Here is a 19041-nt window from a genome sequence, read left to right as displayed (position 1 = left end):
AATATACAAAGCAGCCTTACAAATCAATAAGGAAAAGACAAATAACACAATAGTAATGAACATAAAATATGGCTCGGCAATTCACCGAAGAGGAGACACTAAGGACCACCACCCCCAGGAATGAAAGAGCAGAGGGAGAAGGTTAGAATGTTTAAACCTTAGAGGCTTGGAGCAGGGGCCCCACGGGGCTTGGACTTGGACCTGTGAGGAAGTGGGGCTGACTGGCTGGTCCTGGCGTCCTTGAGCTCAAAGGATGCATGAGGACCTTGTTCTGGGAGCCTTGGAAAAACTGCAGTCTGGAATCTACTACTACTACTGGTGTGAATCACCACTGCTGGGGCGAAGAAGCATTAATAGATTAATGCTGACAGGCACAGGAAGTAAACAGGAAGAAGCCTTCACTTTTCTTTCTTCCCCAGACTTCTAGTTTTCTTCTAGAATCCTCTATTGGCAGTCAATATAGAGAGCAGCTGGCAAAGGAGAAATGCGGTTTACAGAATCTCAGCCTCAGCATCACAAAGTGGTATAGAGGAGACAGGGTTTGAAGCCGAGGGAAAAAAATAGCTTAGTAACTGACACTCTCCATTATTTGAGTCAGTTGGGGAGACAGGGTCTTGTCTCTGCAAGGGGGGTTAGATATACCCTCTCCCCAACCTTGACAGCTAGAGCGTCATGACCCAGGACATTTGAATGGACTTTGAATCTTGAGAGAGTGATGCCAAGATTGAGGAAGAGTTGAAAAATTACTCAGGGTCCAAAGAGCCATATTGAGAGTCCAGAGGTGGGGATGTCTAGTGTGCAGGTGTGGTAGGACCAGCGGTGGCTCCAAATAAGACTGTTCTTGGGCCATAACTTGGCTGTGCTACCTACAGTCTAGTTGCCCTTGTACTTGCCTGTCTTATGAGGCCATCTCCAGACTTTCCTTCTCTACTTTAATGGCCCAATAACCAGTGTATCCTTTTTCTGCTTATTTGAATTCAAGTACTCAAACTAATGAGAAATACCATGCATGTGAATTTTAAACAAATGACCAGAAGCAAACATTAGAAAATATCAACAGCTATTAATTTGGGGTGATGGGGCTATAGGAGTTTGTTACATTTTTCTTTGTATTTTTATAACTTTTAAGTTCTCAAAAATAGAGAAAAATAAACAATCATGTGAAAATTACTTTAAAATGCATAAAAGACAGAAATCAGCCAAATATTCAATCACATATTTTCTTATATTTTTAAAAGATGCATTTAGCTCTCAAATAGATCTGAAAATGAATTGGTAGATATAGGAAGTGCAGCCTATAGCTGGAAATGTTTGCCCAAAGAGTCAATTATCCCAGTGGCTAATTTTCTGGTCCCATTTGCCAAGTAATACTAACTTGAGTTAGCTTTTGAAAGTCATCATACATTTTAGGGGTATTTTTCTGGTGCTTTATAAATCTTTTGGTAATAGGTTTGCACAAGCTGTATTAGTACCAGCCAGAGCTACACACCATTTTAAACCCTGAATTCCATACTCTCCTACTGCAGGTTGGGTTGCCCGGGAAGCAGGCCCTGAGACAGAGTTTAGTGGGCAGGATGTTTACTATGGGTGCCCTGCGAGTCAACACCTGTGGAAGGGCGCAGGGGGAAGCAGGAGTGGACAGAGGGAGAAGCTGACTTGCAAAGCAGGCCTGGCGACAGATGAGGCCAACCCCACTGGGAGCGGTGTGACTAAACGGCCCATCCAAGTTGTCCTATGTTGGGCCCAAATGGTCAGGCCTTTATACCCCTGCCAGCACTCCCAGCAGCGGGGGCGACCAGCCCTTCACAGAAGGGGGCTCTGTGTCCACCACATGCTCTAACATTCAAGGAGCACGTTCTCTGGGTCAGGCCTGTGCTGGGGCACATTCACATTTGTTATATCACACCATTCTCATAGCGCTCTGAGGTACAGGTTGTGTTTTGCATTTTACACATGAGGAAACTTGACGTGTGTTTGTTTTTCCTGATGAAAACCCAGCACGGGGCAATATTTCACAGGTGGCCAACTGCTTGGAGCAGCCTGCCGGCTTCCAGAAAAGGAGAGCCAGCTCTTTACAGGGGAGGGACAAAAATTTGGACTTGCTGTTCTGCTTTGAACTTCCTCTTGTCCCCTAGGGTAAGGGTAATCACTCTCTCTCCTTGCTCTCATTCCCTTTCATTTCAGTTTCTCATTTTTCCAAGATGTGTAAGTTAAAACAAGACTCACGAGAGCTAGAAGGAATTCTCATTTCTCTTTTCCCGTTAAGGTTTTTTTGCAAGGGGGCGGTTCGCCTTGACCTAACAAGCACGACTGTACCAAAGAATCGATCTCTGCTCCTCTGACTTGCTGCCCCAGAATCGTTTCCCTGCCCTTCATTGAATTTCTCATTAGTCAGCAAGTGGATGGCCTAGCCGCTGGGAACACAGAGGTGACTCAATTCGTTATCTGATGATCTGGAAAGTTAACACCAGCAGGGTGGTGCTTTAGTATCATCAAGGGAAGCAAATCGGTACCTATTATAACTTCAGAAGCCGTTTCTGCTAGGGAAGCGCAGACACAGCTTTCTCTGTGAGCAGTTTGACAGGGAGCCTGAAGATAACCAGGTACCAGGAGAAAACCAGTGGGAATGAGGCAACCCTGTGGCAGAGCGGGAGAGAGGGGCCTGGGGTGTCTCTCCCGACTGGCTCTCACATCAACGTGTGAGGCCAAAAAACAGCTCTCTGGGCCTTCACTTCTTTCTCTGTAAAGGTTCCTCAAAGCTCTGTGTTTCTACAGAGAGTCACTTGGAAACCGAGGCATAGCACTGGTAAAGACACAAAATTAAAAAAAAATCATGTAAAAGCATAAAAGATGAACCAAAGGGGTTGTATTAGATATTCCTATTCCTTTCCTTTTTAAAAATCCTCTGAAACTGTTAAAACGGTCCAGTTCTTTTCTTCTTAAGATTTGATGATCACGTGAACTGATGTGGGAAGAGAGGACTTCTCAGCATTTCAGAAAAGGAAGATTCAGTCAATTTTCTTCTGGTGAGGGTTATAAAGCTGAGTCTTGAGGTGGCCAGCTTCATACTTGGAAAGGTTTTAAAATGGACGTTTTCACAATGAAAGGAGGATTCTGAAGAGCTTGGCACATAATAGAGACAATGAAAAATTCCTGGATATAGCAGATTGTGGCTCACGTTGATGAAAAATACTTTGTTGGCCCAAATAAAATGATGAAAGAATAATAATTCAGATGAGCGGAGGCACCAGAGGTGAATTAATTTTTTTTCTTTATACATTTATGTATGTATTTATTTTTGGCTGCGTTGAGTCTACGTTGCTGCATGCGGGCTTTCTCTAGTTGCAGCGAGCGGGGGCTACCCTTCGTTGCGGTGTGTGGGCTGCTCATTGCGGTGGCTTCTCTTGTTGCTGGAGCACGGGCTCTAGGCATGCGGGCTTCAGTAGCTGTGGCACACGGGCTTAGCTGCTCCGCGGCATGTGGGATCTTCCCGGACCAAGGCTCGAACCCAGGCTCGAACCCGTGTTCCCTGCATTGGCAAGCGGATTCTTAACCACTGCACCACCAGGGAAGTCCCAAAATTAAGTTTTAAAATACACAAAGATAAAGACTCAGTAGAGACTCTCTGCTACGACAACTTAAAGGAAATGAGGCCTCTACCTTTTATTTAGTAAAAGTGACGTCAATGAGTTCAAGGACATTAGCACAGCGCCCTGCTTCAGACTCTAGCTCCCAGCTTACTAGCTTTGTGTGTCTGGGAAATCTACTGAAACCTCTTTGAGCCTTAGTTTGTCCAGCTATAAAATGGAGAAGATGTCAGTACCTATGCTTTGAGGATTAAGAACACCTGCACAGTGCCTGAAACTTAAAAGAGAAGCTCAAAAATATTAGGAGAATATAAATCTGAAATGAACGCCTTCATTTTTACAGGCTATTCTGAAATTGGTAGCAATTACAGAACAGATAGAGAAGCAAACTGAGGACGTCTGACTCATGAAACTAAAGTCATCTACAAATTCAATTGTGGAGATTTTAGCACAGGGAAGAGAAGCCAAGAATTGAAATTCTATATTCTAGTCATTATGCCTTTTTACAGCAGAACTCCAAAGCTTCATTACTATTTCCTGTCCCTTTAAATATTGCACTAATTACTATGTCCTCTGAGAGTGAATTAACAAAATTCCGTCTAGACTCCTGAGTGTAGAAATCACCTTATTTTTATAAAGATTTTAAACGGTTCCCTCGTGAGTAGATACACGTGCAGCAGGCTATGCATGTCATTGATTCTCTTATCTTAGAAAAAAGGTTAATCAAATGCCCTGTTTGAGAAAGATAGAAAACAGCCCCTACTGTTTGTGCTTCTTTAAAATGCTTTCCTGACGTTATCAGTTGGTTGACTCAAAATGTGACCTTAGCCTCCTGTGGGCAGTGAACCACATCTTTTCTGTCTAACTCAAGAAACATAGATATATATATATGTATGTGTGTATGTATATATATGTATATATTATATCTATAATATATATTATAGTTTATATATAATATATGTGTATATGTATATAATATATGTGTAACTGTCCCCCTTTTGACTCTATTCCATGCTGTACCTGTTCTGAATTACCCAGAATGGAATGTTTCTTCTGGCTCCTTCCTTTCTCCTTGCTGTTTCAGTAGTTTGTTGCGTGTAAATATGTATGTATGAGTGTGTGTATGAGTAAAATACTGTGATAACGCTTCACCTCAAATGAATGCAGGGATGTAGCAACCTGACCTTTCAGGAACTTGGGCGAGAACTAATAAATAAGTAAAACGGGCCTCTGAGTGGCTAAAGTAGATTGATCACTCAATCCGTGCACAAAAGCTGGTGCATTTTATTGTAGGGAACCCTCCTAGACCCTTATTCAGCACATACTTATTTGTACTGAACACACAATTCTTATCCACACGATTATCTGCCCTCACTCCTACCCACCACAGTTCACAACAGATTAGAAGCAGCAAACTCGAATTGCTGTTTTGGGAAAGTACACTCCAGGGTAGGGGTGGGAGTGGAGTGGGGCTGGGGTGTGTGTCACCGCTGATGACTTATAGGAAGGGGGGGAGAAAGAAAAATTATAAAGCAGTCACACGGACTGAAAAAGCGCAGCAATCTGGGACCATTTAGTCTTGGGCAAAATTGACTCTGAGGGCATCAGTTTTACACAGAGGAGAACAATCGTTGGAATTCCTAATTCTTTTCAAATCCCAAAGCAACAAAGAATGGTCAGGTTATGTTTAGAGGTAGAAAATGTAAGACAGTAGGTAATAAGATTTCAAAATATTTCAGTCTGAATTGATGAAAACATTTTAAACAGGTTTGCTGAGGCATAATTTACATACTGTTAAATTCATCCTGTTTAGGTGTGTATAGTGCTATGAATTCTAAGAAATGTATATAGTTGTGTAACTACTGTACGTAGCCCTTCAAGTCTGGCTTCTTTCCCTTGGCATAATGCTTGAGATTCATCTATGTGAACTGATTAAAATTTTAAAAAATGTTTTGCACCTTAAACTAGAAGAACTTGCTTATCACGTAAGATTTTCTGATAACTGAGATTTGCGCTACAGATAATATAAAAATAGCGAGTTGTCTTAAAATAAACCCACGCTGTGGGAAAACAGGCAGCGGCATTTACCAGTGGTGGGGAGAGTAAATTTTCAAACTTTCCTACTCTTTCCTAAGTTCTTCCTTCTCTCCTCTACACCTTGTCAAACGAACACACCAGAAAACCTGTGGGAAGTGCCCATAATATTGTATGGCACACAACAGGTGTTCAGTAAACAGTCCTTCCTTTCCCTTTCCCCTTTCTATTCTCCGTTTATATCCCACTTTCTCTTTTTTCCTCACACCCTTTAATACTCTCCCTTCAAGCTGCTTTATAGGTCAGTTAAGGTGAGTAATTATGATAGGAGTTGCTTATTATTGCCCCAATTTCCTTGACTTCTAAGAGGTGCTGTACAAATGTTAATCTTTTTCCAAGCCTCTGGGACTTAGTCACCTGTTGAAAAGTTATCCAAAGAGAAACAGGGCTCACAGCTTTGGCCTTTCATACTGTATTTATTTACACATGTGTGTCAGGCCCATTTTAGGATGCCCGTGGAACTCACCCCTCTTTGAAATTGTCCTTGAGGAAGGGGAGAGCTTAGGCTGCCATGTTTGTACTGTGTAACCTTTGGCCTCAGCTGATTAGGCTGGGAGTGGACACCTGATTTGGGGCAACCAATCACAAGCTGGCTGGTGTAATCAGGTCACCAACTGAGACAAAAGAATTGAGAGAGAGAGACTCTGTAGTGGATGGAGTCTTGAATTGAAAAGTTATAAGACTTTTCTCTGGGGGCATGAGAGGCCCCAGAATTAGCCTCTGTCCCCAGCATGCCAGTTGCTGCCTCTTAGTGGCCTGACGAGACTGTATGTCCTCCTTGGATGTCTGTCTGAGGGCTTGCCTGTTGTATTCTTACAGTTACCACTTTCCCTTATTCATGCAAAAGGGAATGGCTCCAGTTCACTGCAACCAAACAAGGTCTATTAGGACAACTGCCTTGCAGTTAGGATATTTATGTTTTTGGTCTTCTGATGGAAATGTGCTTATATATAATAGAATCTTCATGGAATATTTCAAAATTGTGATGTAATCTGTATTCATTTCTTAATACTGTTGTAATAAGTTACCACGAATTTAGTGGCTTAAAGCAACATAAATTCATTTTCTTACAGTTCTAGAGATTAGACGTCAGAAGTCCAGAGTCAGTTTCACTGGGCTAAATCAAGGTGTTGGCAGGACTGTATTCAGGCTTCAGGAGAGAATCTGTTTCCTTGCCTTTTTCACAACTTCTAGAGGTCACCTGCATTCCTTGGCTGTGGGCCCCTTCCTCATATCACTCCAACCTCTAGCCTCTCTCTAACCTCTTGCTTCTCTCATCATATTTCCTACTGTCCCCCTTAACCTTCTTGCCTTTCTCTTATAAGGACCCTTGTAATTTTACTTAGGGTCCACTCACATAATCCAGGATAATCTCACCATCTCAAAATCTTCAGCTTAATCACATCTGCAACATTCCTTTTGCCATATTAGATAACATTCACAGGTTCCAGGGATTAGGATGTGGCTATCTTTGTGGGCCATTATTCAGCCTACCACACTGAGGATTTTTTTTTAGTCTCATAAGGTCAGAGTATATCAGAAGGAAGATTGTATTACTGGAATTTGTGAAGCTGAGTGAAAGTGGAAGAGGAATTAACGGCCAAGAGACACAGAATCTTGTAGATTCTGAGTCCTGAAGGCCAGGAGTGGGGAAGTAGAAGTATGTCATTGCAAGGTTCTTATACTATACATGAAGTGGTATATTACTTGAAGGTAGATGGTGATAAGTTAAAGACATGTACTGTAAATCCTAAAACAAACACTAAAATAACAAAGCAAAGAGTTTTAGCTAATGAGCACATGAAAAAGATAGAATGTAATCATAAGAAAACTCAATCCAAAAGAAGGCAGAAAAAGAGGAAAAAAGGAACAAAGAACAGATGGGACAAATAGAAAACACATAGCAAGATGGTAGATTTAAACCCAACTGTATCAACAGTAAGATTAAACGTAAATGATCTAAATACCCCAGTTGAAAGGAAGAGGTGATCAGATTAGATAAAAAAGCAAGACCAAACTATATCATGAAGAAGACATGTTATATTAATTTGATTTTGATTATTTACTTGGTTATTTTCTTTTAAAAATAGTTAAGCATACTAAATATAACTTGAAGTGAACACCTTAGGTGTGTTCTGTGTTGAAATTTTACTCATCAGGTGAAGTTTAGATGTATATTTATTATTGTAAGATTGTAAGATCTGTTAATTTTAACTACAAAATGATTAAGAACTCTCAGCTAAATAAATAAATGTACAGAAAATAGGAATATTAAGAGAGTGCGTTAGCTTAGTAACTTTAGGGACTTCATTATATCCTTTTCGAGTCAACAGATGTTTATAAAAGTGTAATAATAATGTAAGAAGAAATTCTAAAATCACACATAACAACATTCATGAGATATCATCCTCAGTCCCTGCATAATGAAGAACATAAAGAACATGAAGATAAGAGGAAATTACGTTTAAAAAATGAGCTACATGAAAATATCTCGTTTCTCCACCCACCTCAGGTGAAAGTGAGCATTTATTGAATACCCTAAATTATTGTTTTGATACTGTAACGGCAACTTCAAATTTTTTGACTACTAAAAATTTTATAATGAAATTGCAATTTTAATTAAATTTTGGATAAAAGTTCTAATTTATTCTTGTATCTCAGAAGTTCATTCTGTGATGGTGAGATTTGGTTTCAGCCAAATATCAATTTTAACGGTCAGTCACACGACATTCAGCCGAAACATGCATTCAGTGTGACTCTGTGTGTAGATATTCATATCCTGTTTTCTAAACTAAACATTATAATATAAACATGAAATGCCCTAAGTACCTAATATTCTTTTATAATATGATTTTAAATAACTGTATAAAATAGAATCATTAGACTATCATAATTTAATTATTCCCTTACTGTTGGCCATTCAGTTCTTTGCAAATTTCTGAGTGAATATAAATGTTCTGAATGTCTAGTATAATATATCTTTAACTTCATCTCTGAAATTTTTTCCTTCCCAGAAACCTAACTTCCACTCCTAACGTATAAGAGTGCCATTTTCCTAAAGCCTTGCCCACGCTATTATACGTTTTATAATTTCTGACAATTTGATAGGCAAAATTGGCATCTCATTATTAATTTAGTTTGCAGTCTCTTTGCTTACTTGGCCCAATTTCTTCTTTTGTGACATTCCTATTTATGTCCTTTCTCTGTGGTCCAATTGATGTTGGTATTTTTCATGTTTATTTACGAGTTCCTGCTTTATACAGTAAGGATATTAACATTTACTCACTAAAAATGAAAAATGTTGACTTAGAAACGCCTTCCATATTCTCATGTGTTAGTTACTTTGATAGGCTCAGATGGAGTGGGCGGAGAGGGAATGCGAGGGTGCTTACTGGGAACATTACTGGTGGGGAGCATGTGAGAGCGGAAATTCGATTCATCCTCCAGACACCTCCAGACTGAGTCTCCTAAAATAATACTGTCAACATGCCTTCTTCTGCTCAAAATCTCCCCATTTATCTTTATCAGCCATCTAGCAAAGCATAATTTCATCAGCCAGGCATTAACATTTCTCCATATTTTGGCTCTAAATATTTATTTTCAAGTTGTGTTCAACCCAACCCAACTCCATGTATACTAGTGCAATGTTTCAGTGCTCAGGATACAGAAGTGACAGGTCCCTATCTTCAAGGTGCTCACAGAGGAGGTGGAAGTGATAAACAGAAGATTGCATTCGTGATACAGACCTTGTGTGGGAAACATTCAAAATGCACCATGGGGGAAGAGGGGATGGACAGGCTGACTAGAAGAGAGAGGCCATGGAATCTTACCAGGAAAGAGGATGGCTAAAATATCTTGATGGATGGATAACTGTCAGTCAGCCGAAGAAAGGTCACAGGCGAGGAGGGATATCATTAGAAGAGGAAAAATCAGGTGAGATTCAGCTCAGGTCCGGTAGAGGAATGTAGGGGGAAGGGGTCAAAGCTGAGCTGGGCAGAGTCCAGATAGCCTGTTTCGTCAAGGGGGTTGCATTTTAACCTTACGGTAGTGGAAAGTAATCGAAGAGTTTGTAAACAGAGGATTGACCCGATCAGGGTCACGCTTTAGAAAGGCCACCTTGGCTGTATCCTGGAGAATCAATCAGGGGGGAATATTCAGAGTGAATGTAAGTGCCAGTTGGCTTGAGACAGTTTCGATTTACACCTGTTGTCCTGGGATTCTGCCCAGTTTAGCATTTGCCCTAGGTTTTTCATTTATAAATTAAGTATTGTAATTACAAAGCATTAACTTAAGCCTAGGTGAGTCTGGTAGACTTCCATTTTGTGCTTCCAGCTTCTGCCATGGTCTTGTCTAGTAGTGAGAGGCATATTCACTGAGCAGAGGTCTCACTTCATCATGTGGTTAAATCTGGAACAAGACCAGTGATAGCTTACCTCTCTTTTCCTGACCCTTTCTAGATGCAAGGTAGCTAATACCTGCCTTTTAACGAAGGGGAACTTGCAGGTGGCTCCCTGATAAAACCAAGTGGGTTCAGACTTTAGCCGGTAGAGGAATCGAAGCCCTTCCCGTCTCCGGTGGTGGTTGGAGAGATACTTGAAGCTACTGTCCTTGCCATCCTCTTTGTGTGCCAGGCAGTTGCTGTGATTCATGCTCAGAGGCCACCTCTTGGCAGTATCAGTGGGAAATGTAGAGTAGTCTACACTGCTACACTGTCTACACTGCTGCGGAGTGTAGACAGAGTAGTCTCAATGCTTTTTTAAAAAATAAATTTATTTATTTAATTGCCTTCATTTTTGGTTGCATTGGGTCTTCCTTGCTGTGTGTGGGCTTTCTCTAGTTGCAGCGAGTGGGGGCTACTCTTCATTGTGGTGCGAGGGCTTCTCATTGCGGTGGCTTCTCTTGTTGTGGAGCGTGGGCTCTAGGCACGCAGGCTTCAGCAGTTGTGGCTTGCGGGCTCTAGAGTGCAGGCTCAGTAGTTGTGGCGCACGGGCTTACTTGCTCCACAGCACGTGGGATCTTCCCGGCCCAGGGCTCCAACCCGTGTCCCCTGCATTGGCAGGCGGATTCTTAACCACTGCGCCACCAGGCAAGCCCAGTCTCAGTGCTTTTGCTACAGTGGTGTTGTTGTTTATTGTACAGTGCTAAACTATGTCTATTTCCTCATTTACTGTATTATTTGCTAATGCTTCTTTTTTGTTGTTTTTGCAATAAAACATTTTGACATCAAACTTAAAGGGAATGTTAAATGAAAAATTAAGTACTGAGTTTTCACCTCTCAAGTAGGTTGATGTGGAGTATATGACCTGCACAAAGTTGTTGGTGCTCATTTTTCACCTGCCATGGAGGCCACAGAGACACCACTAACCACGTGGGAAACAGAAAAGCCAAAGCTGCTGAAGAAGCACTATCATGTGCTTCAAGAGGTAACTGCCACTGTGGGGAGACTGCCTGGAGATGGTGGTGATTTACCACATGCAGCTGCAGACGTGGGTTCTGGCTCTTCCTGACACTTGTGGGCCCCGGGCAAGAGGACAAATGAAGGCCCACATTCCATTAGGTTTAAATATTTACGAGAGATAAATCAAACTAGCAAACTGTTAAATAAAATATGTTCTATGCTCCCACCTTGACAAAATACCTTCATAATGACTGCCCCCCCGCCAAATGTGTGAAGCTACGGTATTTATATGGAGTTGGCAAAAACTCACAGATGACTGAACTTAAATACTGAGCACATCTGAATGTTGCCTTGATGGGCTGTCAAAGTTTAGATGAGTAATACAAGTAAAGTAATACGTAACACATGATTTATTATATATATTTGTTCTATAGTTTTTTTCCCTTCACTTCAGCAAAACCACTAATTACATACTTATATTTGCGATCTTCACATAACTTTTTTCTATTGACAGTTAAGATCTGAAAGATTAAAAACTAAAATCTAATTATCTGAAATGTATAAAACTTGAATATATGTTCATCTAAATATGTAAATTAAAGTGAATTTAAAATATAAAAAATTAAGTTACTTTTCATGTTTTCAAAAATGGTGTTTTTCTTCTAAAATAGTCAAAATTATCAATTAAAATTAAAAGGGAAATACAAAGTATAATTCATGAATATCATCAAATTTTATGATCAAAATTAAGAAACGTGAATATCCCAATTTAAGTCTGAAATTGAAATTTAAAGTCCAACTGTATTAAGGAATTTTATAAAGATATAAAATTCACAATTCTAGGGTTCACTGTCTATCCAGTTACAAATTTAAAGAATCTGCAGCATGCTTCACCCATGTTATAGCTAGATTTATATATACTTACACATAATTATATAAAACTAAATATATTTATGTGTATGGATATAGGTAGACACATACCAATTTAAGAATATTATGAATTGCTGAACATTGAAAACATTACTAATACATAGTAACTCATTAGTACCTTTGGAACCAAGAGGTGGAACAAAAAGAAAAGCAAGGCAATGGATGCTCAGGACTAATTGGAAATAATATGGTTATGCATAAATCTCCTGCATTCTTGCTATCTGCAGGGAAACATTTGAAAAATTAATTTGCCTTTTCTCTCACATAAGTCCCTGTACCACTCAGCTCCTCCTTGCAGTCTAAAACTGTTTCTGTCTTTGATTTCAGCAACAGCATTTGCATGCAGTTGCTTTTTGTTTCTAGAACACTGGGGAAGAGTTGTGGAAAAGAGATTCCTGAGCTTTGAAAGGTGTTAGCCTTGAGTGTGGACGTTTAGGGTTGCGGTTCATAGTCTACCGGTACTGAGTTTTGGATCACGAGCGACAGGGCTGTCCACGAGTTTTTATTTATTTATTTTTAATTAATTAATTCATGGCTGCATTGGGTCTTCGTTGCTGCGCGCGGGCTTTCTCTAGTTGCGGCGAGCGGGGGCTACTCTTCATTGCGGTGCACGGGCTTCTCATTGCGGTGGCTTCTCTTGTTGTAGAACACGGGCTCTAGGCATGCAGGCTTCAGTAGTTGTGGCTTACGGGCTCTAGGAGCGTGGGTTTCAGTAGTTGTGACACATGGGCTTAGTTGCTCTGCGGCATGTGGGATCTTCCCGGGCCAGGGCTTGAACCTGTGTCCCCTGCCAGGTGGATTCTTAACCACTGCGCCACCAGAGGAGTCCCCCACGAGTTTTTAAATGTAGTTAGTTTTCATGTGTTTGTGATGGGCCAGGCCCCCTAAAGTTCATGGCCCAGGGCAGGGATCCTTCTTGTCTACATCTAGGGGTATTTACATATCACTCCATGGAGCATGTATTTTCATATAGATCAAACGGCTGAACTGCATTCCAAGTTTTCTTGTGCACATAGAAAAAGTGAAACGAGAGCTGTCAACGTGTTGGTTCCATCAGAAGATGAAGAAGTTCACGAAGAGTTAAATGATACATTTTGTATTAGTGTCCTTTGAACAAAAAATTAGTTCATTCCAATTATAATTTGATATTTTCATCCAATTCATGGAATCAAATGAAGCTTTTGGAGATTCATTCTGTCAAAGGTGAAACATCTGCCATTATTTTTAGTAAATTCATTTGAGAAGTTTAACATTTGAAGATAAAATTGTTTTGAGGGTAATGGTTAAAATACAAATATTGGTGCAGTACAGCATGACGGTAAAAACAACGTTCTTACTAAAACTGAGAAATCTTTAGTATACTTGGAACTTAACAAGGTGCATACATGATTTATAATTAACTGTGTACAAACAAGCTGCAATATTCTACCAATGAAAATAGAAGACGCAGTTTTCAGAATTTACAAATGTTTCTATGTATACAACGTCAGAGCAATGGAAATACAACATTTTTATGACAGAGCTGATGCGGCATTAAAAGTACTTAACATGACAGTTTGTGCTTTCTCTTTTTCCTGGCAGTCATCAAGTAGATTTTAGAAATCTCTGAGGCTTCGAAGAATTACTTTGTAAATCAAACTAAGTGTTCTACATTGCCTTTGAACATTGTTGTGATTCCTCTAAATTTTATTTCATTGTTTTCTCAAAACCATTTGGAAATCTTTAATCAAAGCATTCAAAGAATGTTCACATTTGGAGATTTCAGAAAAAGAAAATCGTTGCAAACAGAAAACCAGAGATTTATTTCTTTGAAACAAGAGGGGAACTAAACAAACACGTGGCATTTAAGATGCTCGCTTAAAACTCTTCAGTGATTTCCCAGTGGCTTTCCACCAGCCTTAGAATTAAACTGAAATCCTTCAAATCCCAAACAACTGACTTATGAACAGACTTGGAAGAAACTCATTCTCAAGTTCGGGAAAGGAGGTGGGAAGAAGGCAGTATGTGCTTAGTTTTTAGGAGATGGTGATACAAGACTGAGACGTGGTCACCAAGGAGGCATAAGATAGAAATGTGGGTGCTGGGATTGGCTAGGAATGCAGGACTGGCAGCAATGTTGCTTCAAGGTTGACAAGCAAGTGACCTGGTGTTAAATTGGGGTAGTTTGGAGAGCAAGCTTGGGAGTGAGGTGAGACGGGGAATCAGGCAGAGCAGGAACTCCTGCTTACTTGCACTTTTTCTGAACGCTGAAAACCAGGACTAGGGTCAGGCAAGAAAGCTGCCAGAGGCACAAAATGTAAGGTGGCATTCACTCACAGATGTGTGCAAGTGTACACCTGAAACCTTGAGAGTGAGTTCCTCCTTAGACGTTGCACCCTAGTTGCTTCTCTTTCTTGGCTCTAATCCAGGCTTTGTAGAAAGCACTTTCTCTCTACACCCAAACAAGAGTTATCAAATCTAGCTGAACATCATAGTTACCTACGGAGTTATTCTTGGTTTATTTATTTTTTTAATGCAGATCCCTACACCTACACTTCAAATATACTGAAGTAGAGTCTCTGAGGAATCTGTATTTAAAAACAAAACTACTTCAGTGATTCTGATGTATGGTGTCTATAGGATCAACTGGCTTTCCACACCTAGGTGCTATTCCCTTATGCCTGACCTCACAGCTTGATCCTGGTAGGTAAATGGGTGCAGGATATTAATAAAACACACTCTTTGTCATATGCATTCTGAATCAACTGAAAGACAGATGCACGATCCATATATGAATTAAAGAATAGCATCCTTGTGTTAAAGAAGAAACCACCAAGGAAACTAGAAAATACTTGGAACTGAACGTATCAAGAACTGTGGGATGCAGATAACACAGTGCTTAGATGAAAATTTATAGCATTAAATGGTTGTGTTGGAAATAAAGACAACTTTCAAATCAATGGGCCATGCTTCTACTGTAAGAAGCTAGTAAGAGAAGAGCAAATTAAATCCAAAGCAAGTAGAAGGAAGGAAGTAATAAAAATAAGAGCAGAAATCAGCAAAACAGAAAACAGAAAAAACAGAGAAAATCAAAGCATAAGTTGGTTCTTTGAAAAGATCAATAAAATTTATAAGCCTCTGCCCAGACTCATCAGGAAGAAAAGAAAGATGCAAATTACCAATGCCAGGAATGAAAGAGGAGACACCACTAAAGATCATACAGACATTAAAAGGACAATAAGGAAATACTGTGGACAGCTTTATGCCAATAAATTTGATAAAGTAGATGAAAATTTTTGAAAGGCATCAATTACCAAAAGCTCAATCAAGGCACAAATTTCCAAAAGCTCCAAAGTTATACTCAGGATAAGTGTATAGCTATTAAAAAATTTCTTTCATAGTGAACCTTCTTCCCCCACAAAAAAACTTTACTAGAGAATTCTACCAAGCACTTAGGGAAATAATACCACTGCTATACAAACTCTTCAATCAAATAGAAGAGCAGCAAAATTTTCTCAACTCATTTTATGAGGCTTGTGTTATCCTGATACCAAAGCCACATAAAGACATAATAAGACTATAAGGGGACTTTCCTGGTGGCACAGTGGTTAAGAATCGCCTGCCAATGCCAGGGACACATGTCCGAGCCCTGGTCCAGGAAGATCCCACATGCCGAGGAGCAACTAAGCCCGTGCACGGCAACTACTGAGCCTGCACTCTAGAGCCCGCGTGCCACAACTACTGAAGCACGTGCGCCTAAAGCCCGTGCTCCGCAACAAGAGAAGCCACCGCAATGAGAAGCCCGCGCACTGCAGTGAGAAGCCCGCGCACCGCAACGAAGAGTAGCCCCCACTCGCCGCAACTAGAGAAAGTCCGCGTGCATCAACGAAGACCCAACGCAGCCATAAATCAATAAATTAATTAATTAAAAAAAAAGAAAACTATAGGGTCTTCCCTGGTGGTCCAGTGGTTAAGACTCGGCGCTTCCACTGCAGGGGGCACAGGTTCGATCCCTGGTTGGGGATCTATCCCGCATACAGCAAACAAGATATTATTAGCACACCAAATCCAGCAAGGTATGAAAATGATATTGCACAATGAAGAAGTGGGGTTTATCTCAGGAATGCAAGGCTGTATCCTTCAATGCAATCAATGTAATTTACCATATTAACATATTTAAAAAGAAAAATGATCATTTCAATAAATGCAGAGATTTTCTGATAAAATTCAACGCTCATTTTTTAAAATAAAAACTCTCAGAAAACTAGCAATAGAAGGGAAGTTCCTTTATAGCTAAACTTAACGGTGAAAGACTGAATACTTTCTTCCTCAGAACAAGAATAATGCAAGTGTATTTTCTCTGATCATTTCTATTCAACACTGTACTGGAGGTCCTGGCTAGTGCAAGAGGGCAAGAAAAAAAAAGGCATAAAGATTGAACAGGAAGAAATAAAACTGTATTTATGAACAGATGAAATGTTCATCCACATAGAAAATCTAAAAGAATCTACCAGAAAGCTACTAAAACTAAAAGTGAGTTTAGCAAGTTTGCATGATACAGAATGTAGTATAGTAGCAATGAATAACTGGAAATTGAAGAAAAATATCATTCAAAATATAAAAATCGGAAATACTTAGGTGTAAATCGAAAAGACTGTTATGAGACTTTACTGCTGAAAATTATAAAACATTGCTGAGAGAAATTAAAGAAGACCTAATAAATGGAGAGATAGGTCATGTTTATGGATTGGAAAACTCAATACTTAGATGCCAGCTCTCTCTGACTTGCTCTATAGATTCAACGCAATACTAATCAAAATCCCTGCAGGATTTTTTGATAGAAGTTTTGCAAGTTGACTGTAACATCTGTATTCATGTGCAAGAATAAAACATCAGCTTTACCGTTAGATAAAATGTTGGAAAACATTTACTGCACGCTTACTGTGCTGCAGGGATTGCTTCACGTACTTTGAGTGTATTAAGAAATCGAATTTTCACAACAACCTTCTAAGGAATATGAAATAGTGTTATCCCCGTGTAATGGATATGCAGACACAAAGAGGGCAAGTAACTGGTCTGAGCTTATCAGCTTTTGGATTGTGAGTTTACCACTGACTCAACTGGAACCAGACTCTAGCTGTTCAATTACTTGGAACCACCAGTTTCTGTGTCAATTAGCTACTGCTGCAAAAAAATCCACAAATCTCAGTGGCAAATAATAATCAGCATTTAGTTTCCACACGTCTGCAGGTTGGCTGGCATGGCTTTGCCGACTTCGGCTGGGCTCAGCTGGGCAGCTCCAACTGTAGGTTGAGTGCATGTCTGCTCTACATGTATCTCACCGTCCTTGAATTACTGGCTTAGTCATGGCCTGTTCTTCACACGGTGACAGCAGAAGCAGGAAAGGGGGCCTCCCATTAGAACTAAGGCCCACATCAATCTTTCTACTATTTTCACCTTTAATTGCCTAAGCAAAGAGGGAGCAAGCAGAAAACTGCAGGTCTCTCCTGCAGGGCAAGGAAGACCCACTCTGGTATGCTTATAACAGGGAAGAGACAGCAAGGCCTAGGAATTCCCCCCGTGGGCAGGATATCTCCAGAAAGTCACATGCGAGAGGAGGGGTCATTTCTATCAGTGACATTTCTACCACCTGATGGAAGATCAACAGATGTTAGATTTTTGTCTCTATGCGTGTCTCACCAGGAGAGGAGTGAAGGGTGAAAGCTTCTGTCCACCACTTTCCTGAGGACACAAAAGTGTAAAGGAGAATGTTCTATTTAAGGGCCAAGGAGAAACAAAGAGAAGAGCTTTTTCTCTCCCAGAAGGTGAGAACTGGGTTCTATACTTCATGTCATCCCTCTTCCAGTATCGATGAGAACTATCAACATAGAAGGGTCTCAAGAAATATTTGCAGTTGAACAGTGAGAGAAAGTGTTGTGTTTTTCACCCTTGAAGAAGAACCTCCCAAATCTCCCTTTCGCACTCACTTCCTGGGGGTTCTTCTTGGCTGGGCAACAGAAACACTAATCTATTCTGCGCAGTATTTTGGCCATTTGTTTTAGTTGTCCCAAGTTCCTCAAATGTGGCGCAGAGACGCTTGTCCTGCTGGGGTTTAGAACTGATTGCAAAACTAACCTTGGCTAGTGAAACTGGCAAATTTTGCTGTGTGTGTGTGTGTGTGTGTGTGTGTGTGTGTGTGTGTGTGTTTTGTCGCATTTGTGTTTGTGATTTGTGTGTGCTTTGAACAGAGTTTCCATAGGAAAAAGAAAGGCAAGATGTTGCCCAGCTGTACTGTTCAGGCAGGACTTTTTCAAATAATTCTCTATAGAAGTTTCTGCAGTGCTCCTATCCCTTCCTGGCTTCCTGTTTATATAGAATGGCAAAGGTTTACTGAGTCTTTCCAGCTGTAGCCAAAGTCATCACTGAGGTAGTTTCAGACGTCCATTCTGAGGTGGGAGGGTGGAGGAGGGGAAGTAAGGAGGCCTGTGCCCTTATTATATAAACCACTCATTAGTGGAAGGAATTTGGGGTAGGCAAGTAATAGTGTCTGCTCCAGAGGTTTTGTTACTAGCAATAGCTTCCAGCGTGAGTTTTCTAAGCAATCATGACAGAAATGCTAATGTCTTAAGGATGGAAATGCGGTTCCCACTCCCGTCTGGGTTTTTGTCAATGGACTCTACAAGCTCATTGTGCATTAGACCTACCTCCGTCTCCTCTTCACACTCTCTCAACCTCACTTGTCTCCTGGACTCTCTGCCACTTGTGTTGCTATGGCAATCATCTCTGTGTGGGCCCAAGTGGTCCCCTTTCTGGAGGCTGAGGCCTAGACTCTTTGGTTTTTCTCACTGTTCCTCAACTCAAATACAACCAATGGGTGTGGGATCTGGTTTTCCCAGCGAGGTAATGCAACAGGGAAATACGGGTGACTTAACTCCACATGGAGTGAACTCTGACCTATGGGAAATGGGAGACTGAGGTGAGCCAGCAGGTAAATTCTGTCTCCATGCCTCCCTTCCATGGACTGTTCTGAGACATGACTGAACTGCGTATAGC

Source organism: Delphinus delphis, chromosome X (assembly GCF_949987515.2).
Source record: "Delphinus delphis chromosome X, mDelDel1.2, whole genome shotgun sequence".
In the NCBI taxonomy this organism is placed as follows: domain Eukaryota; kingdom Metazoa; phylum Chordata; class Mammalia; order Artiodactyla; family Delphinidae; genus Delphinus; species Delphinus delphis.
Note: the sequence above shows the minus strand (reverse complement) of the source record.